Here is a 12,973-nt window from a genome sequence, read left to right on the forward strand (position 1 = left end):
CATTAATTAAACAAATAACATTTGTTGGTTAAAATGGTAAGATCATTCATAAACATTACACCAGTACAAGGTGGAACATTACGAGCTCAGTAGTCATAGCCTGTTTTGCTTAGTGTTGCCAGCTAAGACATTCCTGGAACAGAAAACAAACACGCCTGATCTGTGGAATCAGTGGAATGTCAGATAGTGAATTTAAAACAATGGACCTTTCCTCCTGAAGTCAAGTGCAGGACTCTGAAGTAGAGCTTTAAAAGCCTTCCAGGTCATGTTACAACATCTCTTCCTGTTTGGTCAATATGTTTTAGTACACCACATACGTACTGTACTAAAGTGGATTATGGGGTTAGCCAAAGGCTAAATAGAATAATCAAACACAACTCTGAACACACTACACGGTGGGATCAATACAATAACAACCAGTAACTTGGTTGGGAATATATCAATTGGTAAGAGTTTGGTTGAATAGTATTTCACTTCTTACCCTACTAGATGGCACTGTGGAACCATATAAATAGTATAAAGGAAACTTACCCTCATATCACCAAATATTGAAGTCTTTCTTTGGTTTAATATCACTGTTGTATACCTCAATATACGACAGCAATGTTCTTACACAATGTGAACTCTGAGATTAAGACATTTTATTTACTGATAACATCAAACCAATTTATTCTCTGTCCGATTGATTTTCAACGGGAGAGTTTGTACTCTATACAAGGTTATATACCATTCACTGTGCTATAATAAATGATCTAGTCTGGCCCTGCCAACCTGCATAGAGGTCGTTAAGACCAGTAGGGTGCGTCCCAAATGACACCCCATTCCTTCCAAAGTGCACAACTTTTGACCAGAGCCCTATGGGCCCAGGTCAAAAGAAGTGCATAAAGGGAATAGGGTGCCATTTGGGAGGTAGCCTTAGAGCTTTTCCTAAGTTGAGAGTGGAGATAACACTGTAAAGATTTAATAAGATCAAGGACAGGGTTAAGTGGGAGGAGGCTGTGGATCTAATAGACGACGCACTACATTGTCACAGTGTTGTTACAGTGTTGCCACAGAGTTGTTACAGTGTTGCCACAGAGTTGTTACAGTTTTGCCACAGTGTTGTTACAGTGAGTAGATTTAGTAGTGATTGGAATATAATCAATTCTGATTGATTGGGTATTTTCGTTGGCAATATAAGCTTCTCCAGTAGACGATTCATGGAATAGAATTAATAACGAACTATTGGTAACACACATTGATCAATTACCTTTCAATGTTATTTAGAGGTCTGCATTTTCGGTACGATTTTTGTGATCGGATATGTATCCGTCAAATATACACAGCCACTATTGTATCAGCATTTAATTTGCCTGTGGTAAAACACTTTCCCTGATCTGTTATCGCTACTCATGTATGCAAATGTAGAGATGCATAGATAGTGTTGTTGTTGCAGATGAGGCACTTAGGTAAGAGACCAGTAGATATACATTACCCAATTCATTTCCTGCTAAGTTAAATCCCTGCAAAACAATCTCCACAATATGACAGATTAGACTACATGTGTCTGTAATCGTAAACATGCATCACCCCTAAATTAAATATCCACATAGGAACAACCACTTAATTATTGTGTGTCTCCTCTAACAGGTAAACACGTCCTTGGTAATGTACTGCATGTTGTTGGCTGTGTTTTACATTCAATTGATGCGTTCCTTTACTGTAGATAAAACTCAATAGTATTGTCACACGCACTGGATAGGTGCAGTGAAATGTGTTGTTTTACAGGGTCAGCCATAGTAGTGTGGCACCCCTGGAGCAAATTAAGGTTAAGTGCCCTGCTCAAGGGCACATCGACATTTATCACCTTGTCGGCTCGAGTATTCGAACCAGCGACTTTTCGATTACTGGTCCAACGCTCTAACTGCTATGCTACCTGCCGATTGATTGATGATCTAGGCTAATGCTTAGATGATATATTCACAGCCTTTGTAGTCATTTCCCTATGTTGATGTGATCTAATGAAATCATCAAGGGGCATCAATCTCTCCCTATACACCCTAGACAGCCTATTAGAGACCGATGTTTCGACAAAATAACTACACACACACACACACACACACACACACACACACACACACACACACACACACACACACACACACACACACACACACACACACACACACACACACACACACACACACACACACACACACCAACACACACACACACACCAACACACACACGCATAATTCAACGTCATTTGTCATACTTTAACGCCATGCACTTAATAATAAATGAACAAATAACGGATGAAATTATGAAATAAGCTCTAATATACAGGCTGATGAAAGACAATAGATGATCACCTGGCAGTCCATTTATTTATAAACCTAAGCATTACAAATCACATTGTCGGCACCGGCTAAGGTCCTCCCAACCAGGAGATGGATGAATTCATCTCAATGTTATTGTCGGTTAATACATGGCAGAGGATAAAAATGCCCTATATCAACTATATCTAACAATGTGACATTTCAATTTACTGTATGTGTATGGTTAATGGGGGATGATGATTTTAGAAGATTTTAGAATCATTGCCTATTATAATTTACCAGTGAATGTTAGAAGATAGGGAGGGGAAGCAAAGAGGAGCAAGTGAAACGTGGAAGAAATCATCATCGTAGACGTCGCCACCATCTAAAATCCAAAGGGACACTACTATTAGCCATTAGGCCCGACAATAACACAGCTGGTCTTTTATTAAATGAAGACTTTGTCCCAGCCATCACTCAATCACACTTCACAACACATTCCAGAGCTGTCAGTCTGCTAAACACTGAATTCCAGGCAGCCATGCCTCTCTCTCAGCCACTGTGTGTGTGTGTGTGTTGGAGGGAGGGTTGTCTCTGACTGACACAACCATTAGAGCGTTTTTACGGCTGTCTAAACCTTCTCCTTATAATGGATTATCCTCCCTGGGAATGGGAGAGGAGAGGGGAAGAGAGGAGAGGGGAGGAAAAGGGAGGGGAAGAGAGTTTGAAGTACCAAGCTTTATTAGTCGTATGTACGGGATACACATGGTATACACCATCCAACCAAATGCTTCTTGGAGATTCCTTCTCGACAATGCAACAACAATAAGAAAATATAAGAATATGAAAATTAAGTAAATGGCTCAGTAGAATAGAAAAGATTTTAGCATAAGTATAATACTGAAAAGCAGAAATGAGAGGAGATGAGGGGAGAGGCCCTGTTCAGCTCTCCAGGATTCCCAGGGTTGTCCCAGTGCAACAGAGGTGGTTCGTAACCACACTTGCTTGATGAGTAACCTTAAGGTCTTGCTTAATGATTAGGCTTTAACTCAGTGGGCTAAGACAGTCTTGTGGCGCACAGGAGACATGGGCCACTGCTGGGGAGCGGAGACTCTCTCTGCAGCTCTCCAGGGTTCAGAGGGTAGCCTCAGCTATATACCCACTCCCTGACTGACTGCTCAGTCATCAAATGACTAGTCTCGCGAGCAATAGCCAAATCACAAGCCACATGAATGTCAGTCAAGTGAGACTAATCCAATGAGTTTAAAGCTCAGAACCCAGACTACCAGGCTAGTCTGGCAATGTGATGAGTGAATGATGCAATTCAGGCAACATGGAAGACCTAATGAAAAGAACGTGACTGGTTGAAGATGACAGGATTCCTTAGATGGTAGGTTATATGGGGACTGAATGACATTCAGTCAGTCTGAATGTCCTTCTGTTTATCATTTACATTGACAGTAGAATCAAATTGTCCACACTCAGACTGACTCAAAACCATAAAACAGAGGTGGCAATTACATGGAAAGAGCAAGGGACAAAGAGAGGGATTTCAGCATGACCTTATAAGCAGTGGTTAAACAAATCTACAGAGTAAGATCTTTGTCCAGAACTTTAGACAGGTCAAAATGATCATGGAGCACACCCATTTATCACTAAACCCAATCGCTTTCGCCTACCCACCATTAACAGGAAAGGAAAATATCACAGAAACACATTGCAAATAACTATAAACCACCCTTTAAGTCACCACAGCGAAATAAATACATTTTTCCTTTACAACTCAATATTGTTTCTTTCTGGATTTTGCTCCATTTTGGAGCAAGGATAAGAACCTATCAATCGTGTATGTGTTCTGTCTGCACATTGAAGATTCCATTGTGGAAGGACACAATAGTATTTGGCTGTTTATGTGCAAAGCCAAACAAAAGCTGGCCAAAGAACCAATTTCCTCTTTGTTACCTTCATGAATAAGAAACCCATTCATCCTCCGCTGTTCCACATTCACAACCCAAACAACAGAGTAGTGAAGAGCCATTATCAAGCTGTCTGAGAAAATTAACTACACCTCACAGTCTCAACAATAATGGTCAAAGCTCAACTGAGAATTGAAGGAATACTGTACACTGAGGGTGTCTGTGGTAGGGCTAACCCACCGGTCAGTTCAACATCTAGTTTTGATGTACATTTGGTTGATTTGTCAACTAACCTGAATTCAACAGCAAATTCACCATGTCATTGGATTTCAGATCAATTCCATTATGTTGATGACTATTTTCCAAACCCAATCAGTTTTCCATATTGATTCAGCTCATTGATATGGAAAACACACGTTTTCCATATTCAACGTCATCACATAGATTTTTGTTGTTGAAATGACAGAAACATTGATTCAACCAGTTTTTCCCCCAGTGGGATGCTTCAAAAGCTAAATTGAATTTGTAGACTATAGCATCATCATAAAGGCTGAGATGTTCCTGATATTGTTGTGTAAAGGGCTTGGCCAGTCCCATTATAATACTACAGGTAGATATCATTTTAAACCATCATTTGTGCCAGGAGTCTTTCCCTGACCATACAGCCTGACTAGGAAACACTGGGCCGTAGTTGTAGCACAATACAAAGGCTCAGAGGTCAAGGTCACTTTGTCAGGATATCTCTTAGTCCTGTCACCTATGATGTCAACACATCAACATTACAGATTAGATCAGTCAAGGGTGCACATTTGTGTCTGAACAACCCACAATAAATACATTTGACCAGCAATAACAGTTACGCACACTGCAGACTTTGCCACCACCATGAACCAGTAGACGCAGCCTTACATCAGACCGGTAATAACTTTGTTTATTGATTCCTCTGGCTGTGGCCTGATTCTCTCACTCCACGGCTTGTCTCACACCTCCACAGCGAGTCCATTGTCTCCACCGTGGTCTGAAAAGCATCTCCCGCTGAGAGGCTATCAGATGACAATCACCGATTCCGCTCCTCTCCACATGCTAAAGGTCAACACAATAAAACGCACCACTTTACAATGAAGCTAGTCACGCTTTAATGTTTCTCAGAGGGCTGTGGAGACAAGAGGACACGCAGGCACACACCATGTCATCCCTGTGAAGCCTGTAAACAAACAGTGCGTGTGTGTCTTGGTGTAGTGTGCGTATGAGCGCATCACATTCAGTCCGACCTCTCACTGGGGGAGGAAATTAATTCTGATGGCAACATAAGAGCTGTGACTGGAGACAGGCAGCGAAGCCTTGAAGAGACACACTGGTGAAGTGGAGTGTGAAAACTGTCTATCGGAGAATCGGCACGGGGGCCTAAATAAAGTCAGAGAACCGTCTACCATCTAAGCTGCTATACTTGGCATCCTGTGATGATGCTGTAGTTATTGATTTGCTCTGGTATCAGTCTAGTCTTTTCTGTCTGAGTAGGAACTCTAGGGGCCAGATTGTAGTGTTTGGGAGGAGAAAATGTAGTTCAACCGCAAATAGAATTACAGTACACCTGGGAGGTAGAAAAATAGCAAGGTAAACAGTTATGTGAAAGAGTAAGACATTGATATAAAGTTGAAATGAAGACATGTTGCTGCTTTGATTTTGGCCTTTTATCATATTCTGCACTTGACAACCCTACAGTATTTGTCTCTACAACAGTATTTAAGATTGCGCTATTGGACTGATAATGACCTACCTCTGACATAGTATACAAAAGCCTGAGCTAAATGTAGAAATCCATAACTTAATTTAAATTGAACTAAATACATCTATAGAATAAACCCTCTGCTAAGCTATCCCCCTATTCAAGCATGAGGGCAGGATGACACAGCGTAATACTGAGAAATCCCCAGTCTGCTGGACTGTATAATGTCGTGTTGATTAGTTCTTTGAGGCCTGGATGTAGCTCCATAAATCATTAAGAATTATAATTATGGAACCCGTTTTGATCTAATCAACTCAAATCTCCCATACAGTTTGGATTGTGGCCCAAATGGCACCCTATTCAGTGCACGACTTTATACTGGACTAGAGCCTTATACTGGGACAAAAGTAGTGCACTATGTAGGGCAGTGTTTCCCAAACTCAGTCCTGTGGACCCCAAGGGGTGCACGTTTTGTTGTAACAACACGGTGGTGCAGGACCGACTTTGGGATACCCTGGTGTAGGTAATAGGGTGCCATTTGGGATGTGCCTCATATTTCCGTTGGTAACGCTTGGGAATTGATGAGTCCTCCACCACTTCGGGTCTTTCATCTTATGTAAATGTGAGGCATTATTCAAGATGTGATAAAAATAAGAATCAGGGGAAACTGTGGCACTCTAAATAAAACGATTACAACAAGAATAGACCTAACAGAGGGTCTGCATTCATTGACCGAGGAGAATGCATCTGGGTCATGTTCATTACGGCATGCAATAGAAAATGTTCAGAAACAGAACAGATACTTATTGGATGAGTCAGGTAGTCCCTCCCAGTTGCAGTCGTTTCTCTTCTGGTTGTTGTTGAAGAACCTCGACGATTGCATTCTGTTAGTGCATTTTGTATGACACCATAGCACTGTAAAATCTGATCACAAAGGTTTATAACATTTTTTACTAGCACAGACTTCTCTGGGGTAAATACAGAGACACGTTTATTCCATTATATGAAATATATTCAGTGTTAGTACAGTACAATAAATTAGAGTAGCTTTACATTGTATCCCACCAGTAACAGAGGTTGTATAGTTATTGTCAAGATGCCATAGAGTAGATCACGTAAGACCTGAAAGGGGAATTCAATCACAGGAATGCTGCTAGATCAAAGACCATATATCAAAAAGGCATAATAATATTCCTTACAAAACTAGGGGGCTTTACTTAAACTCACGTTACAGGCAGGATGGTGCTGTACGTAAAGATAAAGGGATGCTGTAAAGAAAAAGGTCATTATCAACAAATAATCCCTGCTAGCTCCTGGGGGGGTTCAGCCATACAACACACACAAACAGAATGTCTATAGTTCCAGTCAGGGTTCTGACCCAACTCTCCCCCCCTCATCCTCCCAAAAACCCAGGGTTACATTCAGTAGGTACAGAAAGGAGAAAACAGCTTCAAAACTAAAACAAAAAAGGCCCATTCTTATTGGACACATTCAGGCGACGCCTACGTTCAGGTGAAAAAAACACATACAGTGACTTCTCAACGTTTTGAAACATTGCATACTGAACGCTATCCTCCCTTCCCATCAGACCGAGGGTCTCGGTCTTGTTCCAATCACTCCTTCCTGTGTTTCTTGTCATGGTCATAGTCCTTGGAGCCTCTGCTGGTGGAGGGGCTCTTGGAGCCCCCGTGCTGCTTAGCCTCCTCCAAAAACGTGTCCAGACCGAAGGGATCCTCCTCAAACTGGACGGGGCCGTCACGACGAGGACCATGGTCCGTACCAGAGAACTCACGGTCAGGAACAAACCTGGGAGAGGGGAAGGAGAGAGTTAGGATATGTTTTATTGTTTCTGAAACAGTAGACAAAATGCTGAAAAAATAATAATATATATTTGTGTTTTGGTATCCTTGTAGTTATGACCCATAGAAAGTATAATGCAGGGAATATTTTCTTGAATGGTTTATTTATACAGGTATATGTAAATATACAGCTAACTAGATAAATAAATTAGCTTCTACCCCCCAAGCCATCGGACTGCTGAACAGTTCATCAAATGGCTACCTGGACTATTTGCGTCAACCCTCTAATTTGATTTGTATTTATCATTTTTTGCACCGACTCTCTTGCACAGGCTAGATGTACACTCACTGGACCCTAACCACACAACTCTCTTTTTATTATTTATGCATAGTCACTCTACCCCTACCTATATGTCCATCACCGGAGGTTGGTGGCACCTTAATTGGGGAGGATGGGCTCGTGGTAATAGGTGGAGTGGTGTCAAATCCATCAAACACATGCCATTCCGTGTACTCCATTCCAGACAATATTATGAGCCTGCCTCCCCTCAGCAGCCTCAACTGATGTATATTACCTCAATTAACCCGTACCCCTGCACATTGACCCGGTACTCCTTCTATATATCCTTATTATTGTCATTTTATATCATCCTTTAGTTTGTTAAGGACTTTTTAAAAACTGCATTGTTGGTTAAGGGCTTGTAAGTAAGCATTTCACTGTAAGGTTTACCTACACCTGTTGTATTCGGCACATGTGACAAACAAAATGTGATTTGATAAAGGACCCACTTTAGTAATAAGGGATACAAAGTATATTGAAAGCAGGTGCAATTATCACCCCATCAATGTCATAGAGATGGAAAGAGGCCTCATCTCATCATTGTATCCGTACCACTATGGCATCTGTGACAGCATGGGCAGCGCCCTCAATTTTAAAGTAGTACATTTTCTTATTTTGTGAAAAAAGTATAAAGCTTATGTTGGTGATCCACAACCTGCAGTGCCTGAATCCTGAACCAAATATTGCGTCATTCATTTATTGTGGCCACTAGATGGCGATGTTAAAGCCATTTACAAACCATTGGACCCAATTGGAAGAAGACAATGCTCTGATCATTGGCTGTTGGTTCCCAACCCATAGGAATCCCCACCGATGACTACTTAAAAAATGGTGGAAGCCCTCAATGGAAATGTCCATGCTAAAATGGGTTAGATCCAAGTTGAGTCCTCTGTCCATCTCTATGGGTCATGAATAAAAAGTCCTAGTTGCCCATTATTTTGGATACCATGTTTAGAGGAGGAGATCTCGGTGACTTTGAAAGAGAGGTCTCAAAAAGGAGCATAGGGGGTTTCATTCTTTATTTTAGGCACTAAACTCAGTTTTTCAACTGGTACCCGGCTACCTTCAGAATAGTCTTGTGAGGCTTGTTGGCGTCCTAGAGTAGAACCAATGCCATCGTGTTCGTGAGACTCTCATCTCTCCATAGGGGGTTCATACTAGTTTGTTGGCCAAACTGTTGGGACGCTACAGAGAATTTAGTGAGAAGACCGATTTCCGGGGTTGTCTCATGGTTTGACAAACACTGCTCTAGCTCTGCTGCCTTTCACGCAGACGCAGAAGGGCGACATCGGCAGATGCAGAGGTTTGAGACGCAGCCCATGCAAAAATGTGATATCTAGGTAGATATTCTAGCTTAATATAATTAGATTTCCACGGGGACATTGACACTAGGGGGTTAAGACACCATATTGGTGTTTCCTTTATTTTGGCAATTACCTGTATGCATTGATGTGTACCGTTTGGAATGCTGTCCATTGAACTTTCTCTGTGTATCATTTTCCCCATTAGAAATGTGATCGAAACAGGTAGAATGTATCAGTGACGGCAATCTGTCAGATAATAAATACTGTTCTGTAGTGTTTAGAAGGCTATAGCTAGTATCGCATTCCAGCACCAGTCCCTGTTAGTGACCGGGTTATCTGTAGAAAACCCAATAAAGAATCCGAACGAACTGAGAGTGTATTTCAGTAGACATAATGGACCTTAGAGGGATACTACAGATGAAGCAAGCTTCTCTGCTCTGGTATACGCACTATACTGTAGACGCCTGCATGATCCGCTGAGGTGCAATATCACTACAGCCCTTACACAACAGACTGCAGCATCCTTGCATTGCATACGCAGGGTATCAAAATTAGGCTTAAACATTGCATTTCTCAGCAGTCGACTGCATCGCTCCATATATCTCTCCCCAGAGAGGCAGCAGCGCCAGGGAAACAGACGGCCTATGATACCTGTTGCTCTGCACGCGAGTGACCAAGTCATCAACATACAGTAATATACTGCATATGGATATAGTATAAGCCAGGTCTCTCCAACCCTGTTCCTGGAGAACAACCTCTCCTATAGGTTCACTCCAACCCTGATCTAGCACACTTGATTCTAATAACGAACCGGTTGATAGGCAGAAGCAGGTTAGTTAGAACCTACAGGTGGGTAGCTCTCCAGGAGCAGGGATGGAGAGCCCTGGTATAAGCTGTAGTCAGCAGGGTAATTTAACAGACGGAGGTGGTACCTGGTGTCCAGGTCGTCTCCATACATGTCCTTGTCAGAGCTCCTGGTGGGCCGGTAGATGTTCTGGGCCATGTCTCTGCCACTCCTGAACGGCTGGTCGTACACATTGTACATCTCATCCTCCCCGCCTGCAAAACCGCTGTCCATACCCTTTAGGGGGGGGGGGCAGTGGTTAAACAAAGAACGTCAGCCAGTGTAACATGTGAGATCTTAAGTCACTCTAGTAGAAACACCACTACAGGAGAACCTCTGACAGCACAGCAGGTGTGTGTGTGTGTGTCACCTTGGTCTGGTTGAATAGTCTCTGGTCGTACTGAGCCTCACTGGATGCTCTAGGGTTGAGCAATGAGCTCACTGACGTCCCTGTCCTGGTCTCTCTGCAGCTTCGACCTGACGATGGGAATAAATCAAACCAGACGGTTAGTTAAGGAAGAAGGCGAGAGAGAGAGAGACAACATATGGATACGGGAGAGCTTGGTTTTTAGTAGAGCACCCCACCTCTGTAGCTTTGTGTGTGAAATGAGTTGCTGCACCAAACCGCTCACATGGCACATCACTGTCTGCTAACATTATCACAATCCCAACATATCTGCAGATAATCACATCCAGCAGAAGCTGCAGAAGCGACCTGTCTCCCTCTCGGCCTGTCTCCCTCTCGGCCTGTCTCCCTCTCGGCCTGTCTCCCTCTCGGCCTGTCTCCCTCTCGGCCTGTCTCCCTCTCGGCCTGTCTCCCTCTCGGCCTGTCTCCCTCTCGGCCTGTCTCCCTCTCGGCCTGTCTCCCTCTTGCTCTCTGAAGCACTGCAGCTGTAGCAGACAGGACGGTCAGGAGGTCTGGGCTGGGTGCTGCTGTGGCCAGCTGCGTTCCTTCAGCGTTCCTGATGAACCATGAATGATTCAGCAGGGTGTGTGTGTGTGGATGTATGTACCTCTTATCGGGGGCGGCTCGGGAGATGTTCCTGTTGTGCTGTCTCTCTTTCCTCCTGTCATGGCGGATCTCGTCACGCTCTCTGGCCTCACCGTCCTCGCCACCTGCCACAGGAGGGAGAGCGGGAGGGAGAGGTGGCGTAGAAGAAAGAGGATAGAGGATGGAGAGAGGGGAGAGAGAGTTACAGAGTGACGACAGAAAGAGGGGAGGTATGGAGGGTGAGAGCGTGCGAGAGAGAAGGAGCAAGGGTGTTACCGAGCGGCTCACTCACACATAATCAGGACTGACAGCTGAGTAGTCTGCTCTCTGCATGCACAGAGCTACTTGGACAAGATTCTGAGAAAGGTCTAGGGGTTTGTGTTCCTCAATGCCGCATTTGGTTAAACACCGTCAGTATATTTCATTTCAAATATATTGATTGATTTGTCACAGACCACCCACACAACTTTACAACACTTTACACGGGCAGTCCTTGTACAGGAAAACATGACATCACAAACAGGTGACCTGATCCTAGATCTGTGGTTAGGGTCAAGCAGGAAGAGGTTGTGGACTGACCTTTGTCCCCTCTGTGACCTTTGATCCCTGCCCTGCGTTCTCGCGCCATCTGAGCCAGCTCTCTGAGCTTTTCCTCCTTCTCTTTCTGGGCCATCTTCTTCTCCACAGCCTCTCTGGCCTGGATGCAGTAGACACAGAGTTAGTTTACATTCATTTAAATCAACATCACATTATAAACTTTAGGCTACAATCATATATGTGGCTTGGAGGCATATCGGCTTAGACACAGCACAACGAAGAGAAAGAAAACACAGAATCTTAATTTTAGGATGAGAGAATCATTCTAAAGGCTCGAGGCAATATCATACAGAAAAGTAGTCGGCTTTGAAATTGACACAAAGAGATGACCATTCACCCCAAAAAATATATATATATATTTCAGAGAGGCTCGGAGAAGAAGTCGCTAATCACAGGACACACATCGGTTCTCAAAACCACAAACAGTGTACCTTTCTGTCAGCAATGTAGAGCGCCTCGGCCAGTTTGGCAAAGCTCTCATTGATGTGAACGGTCTGCAGTCCTCTACCGTCAGCTGCCAGATGCTTGTCCAGAGGGGTGGTGTAACTCTAGAAGACAAACCCAGAACATAGGACTCAACTTTGGCAATACTTTCTACGAAACACACACTCACACATAATTAAGTGGTAATGCCAGAGAAGCAGGTGTTTGGAGGATATACTGGCACAGGTCTTGTTAGGCTTTATCTCGGGCCGGCGAACCGTGCCAAGATATCCTCCAAACACTGGCGTCGAGGGCATTGTCACTTTTAAACAACAGGTTACCAACATATTCAAATAATGACAGACATATTTAAATTTTTCATACCATTTCATCCTTCCTCAAGATATAGTCCCGACACAAATCTAGGGTTGCTACCAATGCCGGCTGGTTGTTCGTTCTATCGGTTCGGTTGCTAGAGATGCGACCCAGTCGTTCGTTCTAAATGTTCCATTGCCATACTGGCTTGGCAACGTTCTTATCCCTTGCTTGCTAGCTAACCAACTACAGCTAACTTAGTCACGTCAAAAAGTGCAGCCAGAATAACAGCAAAGTCACCGCGTTTGCATAAGCTGTTTTCTAGTGACATTTATTTGGATACATCCATAACAATGAGCTAATGAGGCGCTATTTCGCCTGGCACAGAAAATGTGCTCACTCATCAGGACACTGTTGTTCA

At 43.3% G+C, this 12,973-nt stretch overlaps 1 pseudogene; it reads right to left on the reverse strand.

Moving 5' to 3' along the window:
* Positions 1–6,908: 6,908 nt before the first annotated feature.
* LOC139555873 (SNW domain-containing protein 1-like) overlaps positions 6,909–12,973 on the reverse strand; it is a 32,656-nt pseudogene continuing 26,591 nt past the window's right edge.

Source organism: Salvelinus alpinus, chromosome 27, assembly GCF_045679555.1.
Source record: "Salvelinus alpinus chromosome 27, SLU_Salpinus.1, whole genome shotgun sequence".
Classification (NCBI taxonomy): Eukaryota; Metazoa; Chordata; class Actinopteri; order Salmoniformes; family Salmonidae; genus Salvelinus; species Salvelinus alpinus.